This window comes from Pelobates fuscus, chromosome 6 (genome assembly GCF_036172605.1).
Source record: "Pelobates fuscus isolate aPelFus1 chromosome 6, aPelFus1.pri, whole genome shotgun sequence".
NCBI lineage: Eukaryota > Metazoa > Chordata > Amphibia > Anura > Pelobatidae > Pelobates > Pelobates fuscus.
Genome location: NC_086322.1, coordinates 42621274 through 42639961, shown reverse-complemented (window position 1 = coordinate 42639961; position 18688 = coordinate 42621274). Strand labels below are relative to the sequence as shown.

Sequence of the window (18688 nt, the reverse complement as noted above, 5' to 3'; positions counted from 1 at the left end):
GTATGAAAATATATACAAGTGACATAATTGTATTATCTTAATTATGTTCGTATCGACCTGTATAGGCCAGGAAATGGTGATTGTAAGATCTCCTTGACCCAGTTTGTCGCATTGTAATGATAGGAATTTGTAGTAGTAAAGGCAATTGTATAAATGTGTATATATACTTTCCTAGGGAGAAGTATGGTATATCTGTGAGATTGTTTATGGTGTACAGGAACTTAATGTGATATTTTAATAATGGTAATATCCTTGCCGACCTGAAGGTGGCAGTGTGGAATCTTTAACCATGTGATTACCCATATGTGTAACTGGGACCTGTTTGTTAACCCATTCGTGAGTATAGTTCTCAGCATGTTACTATTATGTTGTCCGTTCGTGTGTTTAACCGTACGAACTGGACAACATAAGACTAGCAGGTACTTTGCATCACACAGCCTGGTTACAATGCTGCTACCCATCCCATGTGTTCCCTATTAAGGGTTAATAAGTACAGGGGTGTATATAAAAAATACCCCTTTCTGTCTCATTAGAGATATCTTTGCCAGAAGCTCAAGGAAGCAGGCTGAAGGGTCAGTGTTAGGACCCGCTTAGGGGGGTCTGCCTTGACGTTGGCAGGCGGGCATTCCCTCCAATGGCCATTGGAGCAACTAAATGACCTCCGTTTGTCTAAATATACATAGGGATTAAGGAGAAAGCGCAAGTAACATTTTCTTTTCCATAAGACTAGCAGGGTTTGGCAGTGTTAGTATATGTGAATATTGTTCGTGCGATGTGCAAGTCCCGAACAGTAAGTGACCAGAGAATCAGTAACATGTATTTGTATAGCGTGTTCGTGCGTTTGACCGCACGAACGTAAGCATGTATGCGGAATTATTAGCGATTTTAATTATATGCCATATAAGTACCGAACGTTGCAACGGAAATGCTGTGTAAGCGAACAGCTGAACCCAGACGGATATAATATAGCGATATTTAAGTACTGAAATAGCCGAACGCGTACAGTAAGTGAGGACCTGAACTGTATTTGATGCCGTGGGCCTTGCTGCCTAGCGTGACGGTTAGGTCTACTTACTGTTTAGTAGTCACTAGGACGCGATCCGCGGCGATAGTAAGCAGTAGTTACTCCAAAGAAATCTGCAGAAGGATTCCTGGACACTGTTCAGCAATGGAAACCTCGTGGGACACAGAAGTATTCCAAAATGGCGGCTGGATGAACCGGAAGTGCATTCAGACGCTGACCTTCAACGGTGTGGAGACAGGTAAGGGATGCACCTTATATAGGGGAGTGGTTTAATTTCAGCCCTTTCCACAAATACAGGCCAAACGGCCTTAACCCATATAATATACTCAATTGCGACACATAAGAGCAGTAAGTTGGTGCTGAAATTCTAAGAAATGTCTGGCCACTGGTTTGTCCGATTTTGCCATCATGGAAGGTAAGCCGGATACTGGACCTGTGGCCTCTTATTCTCTTATTATTAGAGAATAAGAGGCCACAGGTCCAGTATATGGCTTGCCTACCGTGATGGCAAATCAGACAAACCAGTGGCCAGACATTTTTTAGAATTTCAGCACCAACTTACTTCTCTTAGATGTGTCGCAATTGAGCATATTGCCATTCTGGCCTGTGGAGGTGACAGAGCAAGGCTTTTAATACAAAGAGAGACCTACTGGATTTTCCAGTTGGGAACCTTATCACCCAAGGGCTCGAATGAAAAATGCTCATTTTCATCTTTCTTATAATTTTATAAGTTGCGATGGTAAATGAAAAATTATGAATAATATTTTCTATCTTGGATTGTGTTGTTTCTTTTATTTTTATTTCTTTTTTTCTTTTTTTATTTATTTTATTATTTTTTTCTTATTTTTTCTTTTTTGGTACTGTTGACTGACTTTTAATCTATTTTAACTTTTTCTTGTAATATTTGTATCTAAGTGGGTTCCGCTTCCTGGTGGAATATATCTTAGGAGTATAATTAAGGGGATCTTATTGATTCACATATAGTTTATTCTTTATACAGAGTATCCCTGATGTTGGGAACTATAACAAATATACACATTTATCTATTATTCTTTTCCACTATTTAGTAATTTTGTTTGCTCACTATACACCCTAATGTTTATTGTGTGTACAGGACTTTCTCTGAGTTTTCATAAACACATTGTTCCCTTTGAATATTTAAATAGGGGATCATTTATTTGCATATTAACTTAAGCTTGATCTATACAAGCTTCTTCTCATTCACTCATTCTTACACCTCCCAGTATTAAGCTTTTTAAATCACTTTCAAACTTTCTCCATGATGTGACTCTATTGTGGTAAATAGACTCCTTAATTTATGGGGTTTCCGTTCGTTCTCCGAGACGCGCTCTGATTGCCATGTCAACGTTCTTATACAACCAAATTAATTTTTTTTTTTGTCCCTTACCGGCATCTGTACATAGGGGTGTAACCAATGAGACGGAGGCGTTTATGGTTGCCCTAGTAACATGTTTGGCCGGTCCAATGGAGACGTCCTTCAGGGTCAGGTGATTACAAACCCGGAAGTATTGTTGTTGGAGTTTTTGTGTCCTGATGAAAGCTCCCTAGAGGAGCTGAAACTTCGATTTATTATTCGCAATAAATGAAGATTTAAATATATGGAAATCCTTGAGTGCCGTTTTTTTCCTTCTCTTATGGTTCAGCCACCAGAGCACCAGGTATCTTTTGTTTTGTTATAGTTGGAGTACAGGAAAATTATGCAAGCCCCATAAGTCTATGTAGGGAATGACCCTCATCTGTGTGACTTCCTGAAGTCAGAATACCTGGATGAGCAAGTCAAATCTATGAAACAACTTGGTGACTACATCACCAACCTGATACACCATACACATTCACACATTGCACCATACACATACTGCCCCACACACATATATACAGCCCCTCATACACACATTGCCCCACACACCCTACACATTCACACACACACTGCACCCCTCCCATTACACCACTGCTCCTATGCCCTACAACAGCCCAATACCCCAGCAGATCCCAGGTAAGTTGTCAAAATGTTTTAAACGGTTTGACTACTTACACTGGGAGGGGGTCACAGAGCTGTAGGGGTTATTGTGCATGGATTATTTCTTTAAATAATATAAAAGTGCCCCTCCTGAGATCAGTCTCTGGATCCGCCACTGCCCCAGTCAGCAGGAGTATTGAATTGAGCCAGTGACGCAGCGGATCTAGCTGAAAAGGCCTTATGGTAATCATAGAATGCGTAGCCTTGTATTTATAAGCTAGGTCCACCAGCTTGTGTAAGTATAAATCTAGTTCCTCTCTATGCCTCTATATAATCTGAAGGCTAAGACAAACTCTGGAATACTTAACTTGCTTTTAAGTCTAGGGTCTCTAGACTTCATTACCACGGATAAATCATCAAATGTGTATGACCTGTTTTCAATTATATCTTGTGATGCAATGAGGAGAGAAGCCAAATTAATATCTTTGCCTTCTAATATATCACGTTTAAGGTTTTGTGGAATGAGATGTACTGGATTAATGATGTTAGTACTTTTAGTGGGTAGAGGATTAGAGTTACCTCCTGTGTTTGGTTCTGGCTGAGCTATGGGAATTTGGACATCCGGGATGATTGTTTGTTTGGTTATTGGATTCCAGATTATCCGACCGGTTGTTAATAGTGGCTACAGAAGTCACTAGAGAGATCATGTTATGTAGTTCTGACAAACTGTTTTGCATACTACATTCAGAACTAGTGCCAGACCTTTCATTATCATTATGCGTGTTTAACAAGAAAAATAGTTCAGCTTTCCTGGCTGTGGCAGGAAATGGAATGTTCTTCCTTTTAAGTTCAGCTGTAATTTTTGGAATTGTCCAAGATCTGTAGCTGGACACTGGGCTGGCTACAACGGCTTGCCTCGTCTTGAAATTAGATCTGGTCGGGGTGCTGGAAAGCGACAGGTCATCTCCTTGTAGTAAAGTAATTTCAATATTCTGTGTCATTATCAGGGTATATAAACTCCCATAATAATTCACTAAACACCAGATTTGTAAAAATGGCCAAATTCCCATCCGAATGACAAGTATCATATTTGCTAAAGCGAATTCCTGATTTAAAATTGGTTACTTTCATATCAATTTTTAGCTTGATTAAACCAAAATCTTGACCGAATGCCTTCAGCAGGATGCACGTTCACACAATATCATTCTCTTGCTTTTTTTTTTTTTTTTTTTTTTTGCAAGAGGATGATAATTTCAAGTATTTATGTATGCTGGCAATGGTAGCAACCTGCAGGGTAATTTAAAAAATAAAAACTGTGCCTTAAGAGTTACCTGTGTGGTGGCTTGCCAATGCTTGCTAGCCAGAAACTTCATTTAATAGTTAAAAAAACAAACAAAAAACAACCATAAAGTCTATGGGGGTCAATATCATAACATGTGTAAAATGTCCCTTATGTCCCCAATCCACCCATGCGATATGCAGGGGCTCATCTACTAAACTGCAAGCAATAACTGGCTGTATTTATAAACTAGCGACTGAGCAGCCATTGGTTCCTAGTCTCTACAAAGCCTCTCCATGTAAAATAATAGGGAGACCTAGTCCCCTCATACCCCGACCCATTGCTGAATAATGTTGATAATCAAATTCAAAATGCATGAAGTAAAATTAATTATTTTTATTTTTTAGAATAGTGCTGACTGTTTCTTTTGCCTAAAAAGAAGACATTGGGAACAGCTTACAAGCTCTATTAGGTAAGTTGAATACCTTTATTTTTATTTTGTTTGTTTGTCTATGTAATGTACTCATTTGTGTGTGAGTGTATATATGTATTTATTTTTGTCATTGATGGCATGAGGCCAAAGGTATTCAATGTGATTTGAACTATACCGGTAATAACATGTTGCTTGTGGTGGGCTGAAACCAATGAACAGGTAGGCCTGAAAAAAAGAGGGCAAAACATAAAATTCCTATTGGAAAGCATTGGGAGATATTGAGCATGTGTGGCAAAATGCTGCACCAATCAGCATCTCCTCGTAAAGATGCATTAAATCAATGTACCTCTATGGGGAACATTCAGCTCCTCCGTGCAGATAGGAGACACTTTAGTGGCTGTTTGAGCGACTGCCACTAGAGATGTTACTTGGCAGCAATGTAAACACTGCCTTTTTAAGTATGGACAGGCTATAGACACCAGAGACACTACATTAAGCTGTAGTGATTCTGGTGACTATAGTGTTCCTTTAAGAATTGAATTGTTGTTGGAAAAAGCTGGCTCCTAAGTCCTAACATTTTTAGCTGGCACCTAGATTCAAAGCAAATTTGTCAAGCCCTGAAGTAAGGTACCCTAACAGCCAGTCCAAGCTAAATGTAAAGTCAGGCTGCACTAAGGAGGGAGGTTAATTTGGAAACGCAAGTCACTTGCTTGGTGACCTGAACAACGGCAATGCAAAAACAAAGTAGACCTAATTTGACTAAATAGATAAATACCTGGAAGATTGAGGAATTTAGTAGTTTATGAAGGATAGAAAGTTAGAACTTACTAGACAGTAAGTATAAGTAAATAGGAAAGTGGAGGGTGTATAGACGTTCATTAACTTAAAACCAAACTGGAAAGTGACACGAGAACTTGGATTTCATAATTAAGTAACTAACACAGTGAAAATACAGCAGAGTGATTGTCAGTAAGGTAGGTAAAGTAAGTAAAATGAGCTCAGAATGATTAAAATGCTCTAGTGTTTCCTGCAACCAAAAGAATACTAAAGCAATTTAAACACTGTATTAAATGACCCCATTGTATGCGTTGTATGCTGAAATAGTCCCAGATAGTGTGTTTATGTTTACTGTATGTTGTATTATGTAGGTGTGTGGAGGTTCTGTGATGTTAAATGTGGGTTGGTTTGTTCCTTGTAGTATATGTGATGTGGTATTGTGGGCTTGGCAGTTTTAGGTTGGGTATGTGTGTGGGTTGTATGTATAAGTGATGTTTGCAGGGGTGTTACCAGAGTCATTCTACAAATAATATCAATGTATACTATAATTTATAATAACCTAAGCGTATTCTAAGGTTAATGCCCATGCCTCCCTCTATTTCTTACCTTTTCCCATGGAGACAGGCATGGTGTGTGTGTGTCTCTTGTGATTTGCACTATTCCATGGGTACAGGACAATTCTGCAGACCAAATACTTTTTTGTGCTACAGCTGCAAGGGAGCTTTGCTCTGGGCCATCTGTGATATTCTCTGATCCTTAACTGTCTCTCACATTTTGGGATCTTTGCATATTTTAAAAAACCTCCTATGGTGAGATCGCTGCTTGGTGTGCAGTGACCTGTGGGGGGGGGGGGGGGAAGAGGGGGGGGCAGTTGTACTCTGCTGATGCAGTCTGCTGTGGGCATCATCATCTTTGATCTTCAAATCCTAGCACTTCATCTGCTAGTAGCACACGTCAGAGTAAAAATATATCACACATGTACAACCGTGATGTATAAGGAGACCCCCTGAAAACAACAGGAGCATCTATAGATATTGTCTCTTGATGATCAAGACAATTTCTTATTTACTTGAAATGACCGAGGTACATGCCAAAAGTTGACAGCAGTAGCAGTGGATCCTTGTTTGAACATTTTTGCATATGTAAAGTGTGTGTGTGTATGTATATGTGTATATATGTGTGTGTGTGTGTGTATGTATATGTGTATATGTGTGTGTGTGTGTGTGTGTGTGTGTGTGTGTGTATATGTGTATATGTGTGTGTGTGTGTGTGTGTATGTGTATATATGTATATATATATATATATATATATATATATATATATATATGTGTATATATGTATATATATATATATATATATATATATATATATATATATGTATATGTATGTATGTGTGTAAGGGGCAAATAGCCGTATATGGAGTAAGGATCCAGCATAAGCGTAGAATAGTATAAAGGGAGCAAGTCGGTTGTGGTGTGCCGAGACCGACGATACGGTAGGCCTGTGAATAAAGAGGGCCCACCAAGGAGTAAGAAAGTAAAGTAAATGGAAAGAAAAGAGAAAGTGTTGGAATGAGGAGTGGGTGGGAGGGTCATTCTGATGCTGACCTCAAGCGATATAAGTCAGGTAAGGGGTGTCCCTTATATAGGGGAGTGAATTAATTTAAGCCCCTCCCACAAATACAGGCCAAACGGCCTTAATACTTGTGTAAGGGGCAAATAGCCGTATATGGAGTTAGGATCCAGCATAAGCGTAGGATAGTATAAAGGGAGCAAGTCGGTTGTGGTGTGCCGAGACCTACGATACGGTAGGCCTGTAAATAAAGAGGGCAAAAATGAATAATCAAAGATTTAATACAGTCAACAAATATATACAAATTAACCAGACATTTCCTTAAATGCATTACAGTATTTAATTCCTGGAAGGATTCTGAAGGTAGGAATCTAGGACAAAAAGTGGACACCATTTGTTGTGTGTAGGATAGTATATTATCTCTACTGTTGGTGCGTGTTGACTCGTTTCGGAATGTGGTAGAGCCAATAGGTAATGATATGTGTTTACGTACGTGGGATCGTTAAAGAAAATGATCTGTCTGAGTGGTGGTGATGGTAGTGCATTCTCTGGCCTGAGAAAGGCATAAAAGGCAATGTGCATGGCTGGTAATGGCCGACTTGGTAGTATAATTGAATGGTTGTAGATCTAATAGGTCCGATAAGGATGAAAAGTTGTATGGCTATTGGTAATCTCTGAGAGGAACGTGGGGGAACGGATTCCTGAAAACCTCTGAGTATATTCTTGTCTGGTATGATAGCATGAAGTTATGGTAGTTTTGGCCATAGGTTATCCTATGTTGTTGAATGCCTGTAAAATATATAATTAATGGTGTGTGAGATCGTTTAAGTTTAAGGTGGCAAAAAGAAGCAAAACCTAGGAGAAATGTTATGACACAGGTTGAGCTATGTCGTGTTCCAATGAGATTCTTTAAGCCAGGTAAAAGGCTGTGTTATGCGTTCTACAAGTATGGGACGAAAGTGCTAGGTGGGATATGTCTAATCCATGAGTATGTCTAATCCATGATTTTGTCTCTGGAACGAAAGTGGCCGTGACTGTATGGGCGGCTGTAGGAAGCATATGATGAACATGCCTGGAATATAAATGAGACAATTGTCAGCAGGGATGTATACCCCCACCTGGTACATGAAAGTAAAAGAAATGTGATAAGTTGCCAACCAAGTGCGTTCCCCAGAAATATCATGACCTTATGGATGAGTAGTGGCGTTTGTTGATGATATGACATGTGCTTAGCTGTCTGAGTAACAACGGATTGATGACCCTGACCATGATTTACCCCATGCCACAGCAGCTGCTGCAATGGGATAGATCCCCCAAAGGGGCTGAGGGGGTGGAAAAAATTCCAAACCTGGATGCCATGGCCAACAGCTCCAAAGTAATGGTTCCCAGTAGATCGCTGCCAAACCCGTGGTAGACGCCGCGTCTGACCATCTGGTTGGAGAAGTGTCAGACAATCCTGAAAGGAACATGCTTTTACCATGCCAAGTGGTTAAGGAATTCCCCCCCCCCCCCCCCCCCATGTGCAGGTCTGCTGTTGCTGGGGTGTCTAGGGACATCCTCTGATCGTCATGTTGGAAGTGTGGAAAAAAGGGGAAAGTACTCTGGATGTGAAAATGTGGTCTTGTGGTATGGCAAAATTAAGGAACCTGGAAGGAATTGTAGTTCCTTGCAGTTGTAAGTACTAAGCAGGAGGTAGTGATTGATGTAGTTGAGAATGTTCCCCATTTGTCTTGTGGTAACTTGTGTGTATGGATGCCGACTCAAGTCGTATGCCCAGTAATGTGATGATAGTGTCTGGGCCTTTTGTTTCTTATGGGGTACTGGGACGCCCAAGTGGTCAACCAGACTAAGCTGCCGTGAGGCTTCTAGTGAAAAATATGTTATCTTCGATCAACAAGAAGTCTAGTGTATGACTGTAAGGCCTCTGGATCATAACCAGCACAGAGTATCTGCGAATATCGATAGTAGGCTTATCTGTAGCCCGAAAGTTGAGCGGGGAAAGGATTGCCCATTTTATGCCATGTACCGTATATACTCGAGTATAAGCCGACCCGAATATAAGCCGAGGCCCCTAATTTTACCCCCCAAAACTGGGAAAACTTATTGACTCGAGTATAAGACTAGGGTGGGAAATGCAGCAGCTACTGGTAAATTTCAAAATAAAATTAGATCATAAAAAAAAAATTACCGTATATTAATAGAATATTTATTTACAGTGTGTGCATATAATGAATGCAGTGCGTGTGTATGAGTGCAGAGCGTGTGTATAAGTGCAGAGCGTGTGTATAAGTGCAGAGCGTGTGTATAAGTGCAGAGCGTGTGTATAAGTGCAGAGCGTGTGTATAAGTGCAGAGCGTGTGTATAAGTGCAGAGCGTGTGTATAAGTGCAGAGCGTGTATGAGTGCAGAGCGTGTATGAGTGCAGAGCGTGTATGAGTGCAGAGCGTGTATGAGTGCAGAGCGTGTATGAGTGCAGAGCGTGTATGAGTGCAGAGCGTGTATGAGTGCAGTGTGTGTATGAGTGCAGTGTGTGTATGAGTGCATGAATGCAGTGTGTGTGAGTGCATGAATGCAGTGTGTGTGTGTATGAATGCAGTGTGTGTGTGTGTATGAATGCAGTGTGTGTGTGTGTATGAATGCAGTGTGTGTGTGTGTATGAATGCAGTGTGTGTGTGTGTGATGCAGTGTGTGTTTGTGTATGTGTTGGGGGTGGGCATTTTGATTATTGTTATTTTATTATTTTAAGCTTTTTTTTTTTGGTTATATTATTTATTTATTTTTTTAATTATTATTTTTTTATTATAATATTTTTTTTTTCGTCCCCCCCTCCCTGCTTGATACATGGCAGGGAGGGGGGCTCTCCTTCCCTGGTAGTTCTGTGGGGGCTGCAGAGCTGTAACTTACCTGTCCTGCAGCTCCTGTCAGCTCCCTCCTCCTCCGCGCCGTCCGGTCAGCTCTTCTGTCAGCTCACACTGTAAGTCTCGCGAGAGCCGCGGCTTTCGCGAGACTTACACTGGGAGCTGACCGAGGTGCTGAACGGACGGCGCGGAGGAGGAGGGAGCTGACAGGAGCTGCAGGACAGGTAAGTTACAGCTCTGCAGCCCCCACAGCCCCAGTCTGTATTATGGCAATGCAAATTGCCATAATACAGACTATTGACTCGAGTATAAGCCGAGTTGTTTTTTTTTCAGCACAAAAAATGTGCTGAAAAACTCTGCTTATACTTGAGTATATACGGTAAGTGCCAGTGTGTAGGGTAGATGGTAGCCGTTTACTGCATTGATGATATTGGTCTTACTTAACCAAGCTTCAACCCATGCTTGAGTGATAGCTGTAAAGGTAGATCAATGGTGTTGTATAGTAAGGAAACTCCTCGGAGGGTATGAGGGAGTTGAGACTTGGGGTAGCGGAGGTGTGTGGTGCTAATAAGTCTATGGTTAGTCTTTGTTTAAGGGAAGATTTCCTTGTGACAATACCAATGTGTTTGTGTTTGGTGCCATGCTGTAAATGGTGGAGATTGGAAGAACCCTCTGCAAATCTTGGTTATGAGTGTGTTTACAGCCAATGGTTCTGTTGTGCTGACTGTAAGTGATGGCATGCTATATTCCTTAAAGGTGTATTTATGATACCTGTAAGGGACCCCTTTGAAGCTCCAGAGCTTTAGTAAATCTACTACAAGTCTGGAAGGGTGATGAGTCAGGAGTGTTGAAAATGCATTGGTGTGTACAGATGGTGACTACGTTATTTGTAAGTTGTATTGTGACACATGGTTTGTCATGTGCCCTGAACCATTTGAACATATATGCAATGCAACTACTCATATCAATTGTCTCTGGTAGTTCAGAGGTGCTGGTTCCTAGAGCCTAAGAGTGCTCGTCCATTTGTTTGGGACAAAATTAGGGATCGACCGATTATCGGTTTTACCGATATATTCGGTATTTTCGGCAATATCAGTATCGGCCAATAGGGATACCGGTATTGCCGATAATACCTCCCAGGACTGCCAGGCTCATTACAAGCCCGGCGGTCCTGGGGGGGCGGGCAGCAAGCGTTTACTCACCTCCCAGCAGCTTCTCCAGCTCCCCAGTGTAAATCTCGCGAGACCCGCGGCCAGCTCTGACGGCCGCGGGTCTCGCGAGATTTACATTGGGGAGCTGCTGGGAGGTGAGTACTGACAAGCCTAATGCAATTTTTTGTTGCCTTCAGTAGTGCAACTTTTAAATAATCCCAATTCTTTTGGACTCCATTTAAATTGCTCCAGTCTGATAATGACTCCTTTACACATATTCTAATTTTAGAAAAGTCCGTCTAAAACTTTTGTTTTTGTGTGGTATGACTCAGTCACTGTTCTTATATTAAACCACACTGACTGATGATCACTGGATCCTAAACTTTCACCTACAGTAATATCGGATACCAAATCTCCATTTGTAAACACTAAATCTAGTATGGCCTCTTTACGAGTTGGCTCCTCAACGACTTGTTTTAGAGACAATCCCAGTAGGGAATATAGAATATGTGTGCTCCTGGCACAAGTAGCTATTTTTGTTTTCCAATTCACATCAGGAAGATTAAAGTCACCCATGATGATAACTTCCCCTACATTGTCATTTTAGCTATTTCTTCAACTAGTAGATTATCTAAATCTTCATTTGTCCTGGGGGCCTATAAATCACACCTACACGAGTTACTGTGTGATTACCAAATTCTAACCCAAACGGATTCTATGTTCGCCTCACTAACCTTTATTAGGCTAGATTTTATGCTATGCTTCACATACAGGACCACCCCTCCCCCTTTCTTGCCTTCCCTGTCTTTTCTATATAAAGAGTACCCTGGTATTGCTGTGTCCCAGTCATTTTTCTCATTATACCATGTCTCAGTAACAGCGACTAAATCTACACTATCAGTTGCCATTATTGCCACAAGTTCATGGATCTTATTCCTTAAACTGTGAGCATTTGTAGACATGACTCTAAGCTTATCATTTTTTAACACACTTGCTACAGGCACCTTCTGTCCTTGTTTTGGGGGACAATCCTACATACATCCTAGCAAAACCTCTGAACTGCTCACTGAGAACATTTGTTCCCTTTTGAGAAAGATGCAAACCATATTCAAACAGGTGTATGTCTTCAAAGAAATGGATAAAAAGAGTCATACATAGTGAAGTATGTATAAAAATATACAAAAGGTATTTATTGGTAACACTTACAGACATAAAATAGTAGTAGGCATATCTCCACTCTCAGTGGAACTGGATGGCAGTATGGAAGCTGAAGGCACAAATCCAATTGGAGTGGTGGAGAACAGGAACAATAAATGAATATACAATAAAATGAAATAGAAACAATAAAAAAGTCCAATATCCAACGCGTTTCGTCCAGGGTATGTAAGGGACTTCTTCAGGGATATGTAAAGATTCGTGTGTGAAAGGACTTCTTATACCCATCGTAATCTTCTCTCATGCCGTTCACCGGCAGCGTGCGTTCCACGCTGGAACACAAAGGAACACTTCCTGTACCGTCCGTCTCTTAGAATGCGCATGCGTGAAAGCGGTCAAAGTTCTAAGCGCTCGAGAATCGAGCGCGTCAGAGCGCATGCGTGAAGGTCTAGAAGGTCTAGATAAACTTTAATCCCCCAACAACAACTGCTTTCTATTAGGCCTCACCATAGTCTTCAAGCCTCTCTGCACAACACCACTAGCCTCAGTGCCTCTATGCACAACACCACTAGCCTCAGTGCCTCTATGCACAACACCACTAGCCTCAGTGCTTCTATGCACAACACCACTAGCCTCAATGCCTCTCTATACTCCAAACTAACTTAATATAACTTGAACATAAGGCTTATCACACTCTGTATAGCTGCTGTATAAAATCTTCCTTACATGGTGCTGACTGTGATGGGAGTGGTGATCCATGCGGATAGCGCAGGACCCGAACAGGTAATGAAGCAGATGCTGTGTGCGCAAGGCATTTTTTTTTTTCAAAGTGTAAAACAGCAAACAAGTGATTAATACATTTGTAGAGGAGAGGTGAGATTTTGCTCAAATGAGCTTACAGTCCAGAGGGTTAGATTATACAAGTATATTAACTGAAATGCGAATTCAAGGAGAATTCAAAGATATTTTTTTATATATAATTCACAGGAATTAGATCACCTAGTGAATTGCAGCATCCTAATAGAAATATAAACATATATATCTCTAACTACCTCATTAAAATTAATCCCACGTGTTTGATAAGGGACTCAATATGAAGGGGTTAAGAGGTAAATTGACTTTATAATTATTAATCAGGCAGGGTGAAGCTAACTTGTGATAGCTTGTGTAAATGAATATTGTAATGGCGTTCACCTGTTCTAATTCGTTTAAGTGTTTTAGTTTGTGTGAACAAAAAGAGGGGGAAAGAAAAGAAAAAAAAAGTATAATATGATTGAAAATTGTCGAACGGCAAATAGCCTGAACGCGGCCATTTGCCGATTACCTTGGCGTTCCTATGTTTGCACGAAAGAAGGAACGGGGAGGACGCCGGGACCGGAAGAGCGGTAAACGAGGACCGGAAGTTCGTCTGTCACTGAGATGAGGTGAACAGCGTGTGTACGCCAAGGTAGGAAGGGGCGGGAGTAGCGTTTATATAGTAACGCTAACTCCTCCTACTATTACAGGCCTTCGGCCTTAAACATTTTATATATATATATATATATATATATATATATAAACTATTGCTAATAAGTTACAAACGGACAAAAAGGAATTATTTAAAAAAAAAAAATTCTGTTCATTTGTTACCAGTTCCTGATATCCCATCATATGTCCTGTAATTCCTTAGTCCTGGATATGAAAGCTGAAAAGTACTCCACAAATTGATTAGTTTAGGCAATTACATTTACAAAACAATGCATCCTTTACTATGCAGTTTATTTTCTCATACAGGTAAGACTACTCACCCCCAACAAGGACAAATTCTCCCCCAGCTGTAGCTGAAAAGGATGGTCTCTTACATTACCAACCATCCCGTAAACGTGTGCTGCACTGTCTTGACTAGGATGTACACTACATGTTCACACAGCTGTAAAAAAAAAAAAAAAAATTTTTTTTAAAATGGTCTTTCCTTCCTGAGTCATAAATAAAAAAAAAAAAAAATATATATATATATATATATATATATATATATATATATATATATATATATATATATATATATATATATATATACACACACACACACACACACTAATATTCTGTGTATATGCTCACATGAATCTATTATTTGCTCAATTTGCATTACTAAACTTATCTTTTTCTTATCTACTAATTTAATCAGTTTAGTACAAATATCTTTTCAACTGAACAAAGCCTTGAATGCCAAACAAATTTAAATTAGTACACAAACAAATAGGTTCAAATAACCAGCAATAAAAACCTGGTGAACAGGTTTAGTGAAAAGTCTTTTCCAATTGAAATGGTAGCAAACAATGAAACTAGACTTCACACCATGTGGTCAATGGTGGATTGAAACCCACAAGGTCAAACAAAAAGTAAAAAAAAAAAAAAAAATATATATATATATATATATATATATATATATATATATATATACCGTATATACTCGAGTATAAGCCGACCCGAATATAAGCCGAGGCCCCTAATTTTACCCCAAAAAACTGGGAAAACTTATTGACTCGAGTATAAGACTAGGGTGGGAAATGCAGCAGCTACTGGTAAATTTCTAAATAAAATTAGATCCTAAAAAAAATATATTAATTGAATATTTATTTACAGTGTGTGTATAATGAATGCAGTGTGTGTATGAGTGCAGTGTGTGTGTATGAATGCAGTGTATGAGTGCAGTGTGTGTGTGTGTGTGTTGCAGTGGTGGGGGGGGCAATTTTATTATTTCATTTATTATTATTATTTTTTTATTATTTTAATATTTTTTTTTCATTATTATTTCTTCTTATTATTTTTTATTTAATTATTATTATTTCATTTATTTTTTTCGTCCCCCCTCCCTGCTTGCTAGCTGGCCAGGGAGGGGGGCTCTTACTCCCTGGTGGTCCAGTGTCATTGGTAGTTCAGTGGGGGGGAGAGGGGGGCTTCAGAGAGCGTTACTTACCTTTCCTGCAGCTCCTGTCAGCTCTCTCCTCCTCCGCGCCATCCGGTCAGCTCTTCTGTCAGCTCCCACTGTAAGGCGGCTCTCGCGAGATTTACACTGGGAGCTGACCGAGGTGCTGAACGGACGGCGCGGAAGAGGAGAGAGCTGACAGGAGCTGCAGGAAAGGTAAGTAACGCTCTCTGCAGCCCCCACAGCCCCAGTCTGTATTATGGCAATGCAAATTGCCATAATACAGACTATTGACTCGAGTATAAGCCGAGTTGGGGTTTTTCAGCACAAAACATGTGCTGAAAAACTCGGCTTATACTTGAGTATATACGGTATATATTTTTTTATAATTTTTTTTTATGACCAAAGATTGGTAAAACATTACAACAAGCAACACAATAATTCTTGATTATCTTCTACAGCAAGAGATACCTTAAAAACCTTTAATCCCTATCTGCATTCATTCTATTACAATTTATTAATTTCTATACAGACAATTTACTTTTATTTAAGCAAAATGCATAACATTTTATTTTCCCCAATAGTCAAGCATAATCCCATGTCTTCGCCACCATTTGTTGTGGCTGTGACTTAAAAATGAATATAAATCTTTGAATATATAATAATTAAGCAATAAGGAACAGCATTAATATTTTTTTTTATAGTTCATGGTCTTATGGACTATTATATGGATAGAAAATACACAAAACATTGTAATATTAAATGTGTATTTAATATAACTATAATAAATAAATAAATGCTAGCAGAATGTCAGTTTACTACAATAATTATACAAAACTACAACATATTACTTACAAATGGCTATAACAGTTGCTAAATGTTATAATGGTTTCAAGTGGTGCAATACAAAACATGAACAAACTTACACAGGACCCAGTCTGTGGAGCTGGGGCCATCAGCTGCTACATTCTTGGGCAGTCAAGGGCAGAACCAAAGACATAGACTGACTGTTTCAAAAGAGACCTGAATGCCTCCTACAATCTGGTTTTTATTCAGTGTAAGTAGCTGGCCTGGGATGTCACTGCCAGAAGCACATGGATTCCTACACACTGCCCCTAGTCGGGCCTCCACAGCATTACACTAACTCTGCTTTCTTTATGATGTAAAGTCATTAATTAATTCATTAATACCATTACACTATCTCTATCTATCTCTATACGAACATCCTGAGATACTTAGACGCACCCATTTCTACAGAAGAGTTTATGTATCTACATTTTACAAAGTATTCCTGATCTACTGCTGCTTCAGTGAGACTTTTTTATATTTGGGACTATATAACGTTTATTGGCGCAGCCCTACTCCATTCTTTGTGAATAAATAATTTATAGACCGATTTTCTTTAACTCATAGTACATTTACACAGGCAGGTATCAACTACAATTTCAATATCACAATCTTTTAGTAAAAGTGGTAGAAATTAAGAGTTTTCTAAAAAGAGTTGGAGATACATGGAACATCCTTCCAGTGAAAGTGGTGAAAACTAATAATGGTATAAAAAGGGTGAAAGGAATCAGGGCTAACAGTGGAATTATGTGCTGTGTGTGTCTAGAATGTATGTGAAATACACAGTATATGTAATCTGTTCCTCTGGCATCTATAAGTGAGGCTCTAAGCACTACATTTTATTTTGCAAAGTTATACTGCGTATACACAAATTTGATAATGAAGAGAATTAAAGCACACACAATATTGTTTAGGGTCCTTATCATTCACCATGATATTTCACATTAATATTCAGTTTTTCTAGGTATGGTAAACTATAAATAACTTATAGTGACCGATTCCTTTAACTCCCAGTATATTTCTTTCAGAGCTTTCGGTTGGGACAATTGCGGAAATACACCAAGCAAGACTATGAAGACATCTTTTAATATAAGGACCATGGATTCCAACTCTGAAAAATCAACGAATATTTCAAAATCCTCTATAAAGATAGTAAACGGAAAAGCAAAATGTTTCATATGTTCTAAATGTTGGAAATGTTTTTCCAGTAAAGCATATCTTGTTACACATGAGAGAAGTCACACAGGAGAGAAACAGTTTGCATGTTCTGAATGTGGAAAATGTTTTTCCTTTCAGTCAAGTCTTGTTACACATAAGAGAACTCACACAGGAGAGAAACCTTTCTCATGTTCTGAATGTGGAAAATGTTTTTCCTTTCAGTCAAGTCTTGTTACACATAAGAGAACTCACACAGGAGAGAAACCTTTCTCATGTTCGGAATGCTTAAAATGTTTTTCCTCTAAAGCACGTCTTGTTTTGCATCAGAGATCGCACACAGGAGAGAAACCTTTCTCGTGTTCAGAATGTGGGAAATGTTTTAGCAGTCACTCAAAACTTATTACACATCAGAGAACTCACACAGGAGTGAAACCTTTCTCATGCTCTGAATGTGGGAAATGTTTTAGCCACAACTCAAGTCTTGTTACACATCAGAGAACTCACACAAGAGAGACACCTTTCTCATGTGCTGAATGTGGAAAATGTTGTGTCAATAAATCAGAGCTTGTTATACATCAGAGAACTCACACAAGAGAGAAACCTTTCTCATGTTCGGAATGTTTAAAATGTTTTTCCTCTAAAGCATATCTTGTTTTGCATCAGAGAACTCACACAGGAGAGAAACCTTTCTCATGTTCTGAGTGTGGAAAATGTTTTTCCTTTCAGTCAAATCTTGTTACACATAAGAGAACTCACACAGGAGAGAAACCTTTCTCATGTTCTGAATGTGGAAAATGTTTTTCCTTTCATTCATTTCTTGTTACACATCAGAGAACTCACACAAGAGAGACACCTTTCTCATGTGCTGAATGTGGAAGATGTTATAGCAATAAATCAGAGCTTGTTATACATCAGAGAACTCACACAGGAGAGAAACCTTTCTCATGTTCAAAATGTTTAAAATGTTTTTCCTCTAAAGCATATCTTGTTACACATCAGAAAACTCACACAGGAGAGAAACCTTTCTCATGTTCAGAATGTTTAAAATGTTTTTCTTCTAAAGCATATCTTGTTTCACATCAGACAGCTCACACAGGAGAGAAACCTTTCTCATGTTCAGAATGTTTAAAAAGTTTTTCCTCTAAAGCATATCTTGTTTCACATCAGACAACTCACAAAGAAGAGGAACCTTTCTCATGTGCTGAATGTTTAAAAAGTTTTTCCTCTAAATCAAATCTTGTTTTGCATCAGAGAACTCACACAGGAGATAAACCTTTCTCATGTGCTGAATGTGGAAAATGTTGTGTCAATAAATCAGAGCTTGTTATACATCAGAGAACTCACACAGGAGAGAAACCTTTCTCATGTTCTGAATGTTTAAAAAGTTTTTCCTCTAAAGCATATCTTGTTTTGCATCAGAGAACTCACACAGGAGAGAAACCTTTCTCATGTTCTGAATGTGGAAAATGTTTTTCCTTTCCGTCAGGTCTTGTTACACATAAGAGAACTCACACAGGAGAGAACCCTTTCTCGTGTTCTGAATGTTTAAAATG

The 18688-nt window shown here is 39.2% G+C and overlaps 1 protein-coding gene across 1 annotated transcript in view; it reads left to right on the top strand.

Moving 5' to 3' along the window:
• The first annotated feature begins 4742 nt into the window (after positions 1-4742).
• LOC134614147 (gastrula zinc finger protein XlCGF57.1-like) overlaps positions 4743-18688 on the top strand; it is a 111355-nt gene continuing 97409 nt past the window's right edge. Inside the window, exon 1 of the mRNA XM_063457616.1 lies at positions 4743-4753. The gene's annotated coding sequence lies outside the window, so the exon portion shown is untranslated. The remainder of the gene's footprint in view (positions 4754-18688) is intronic.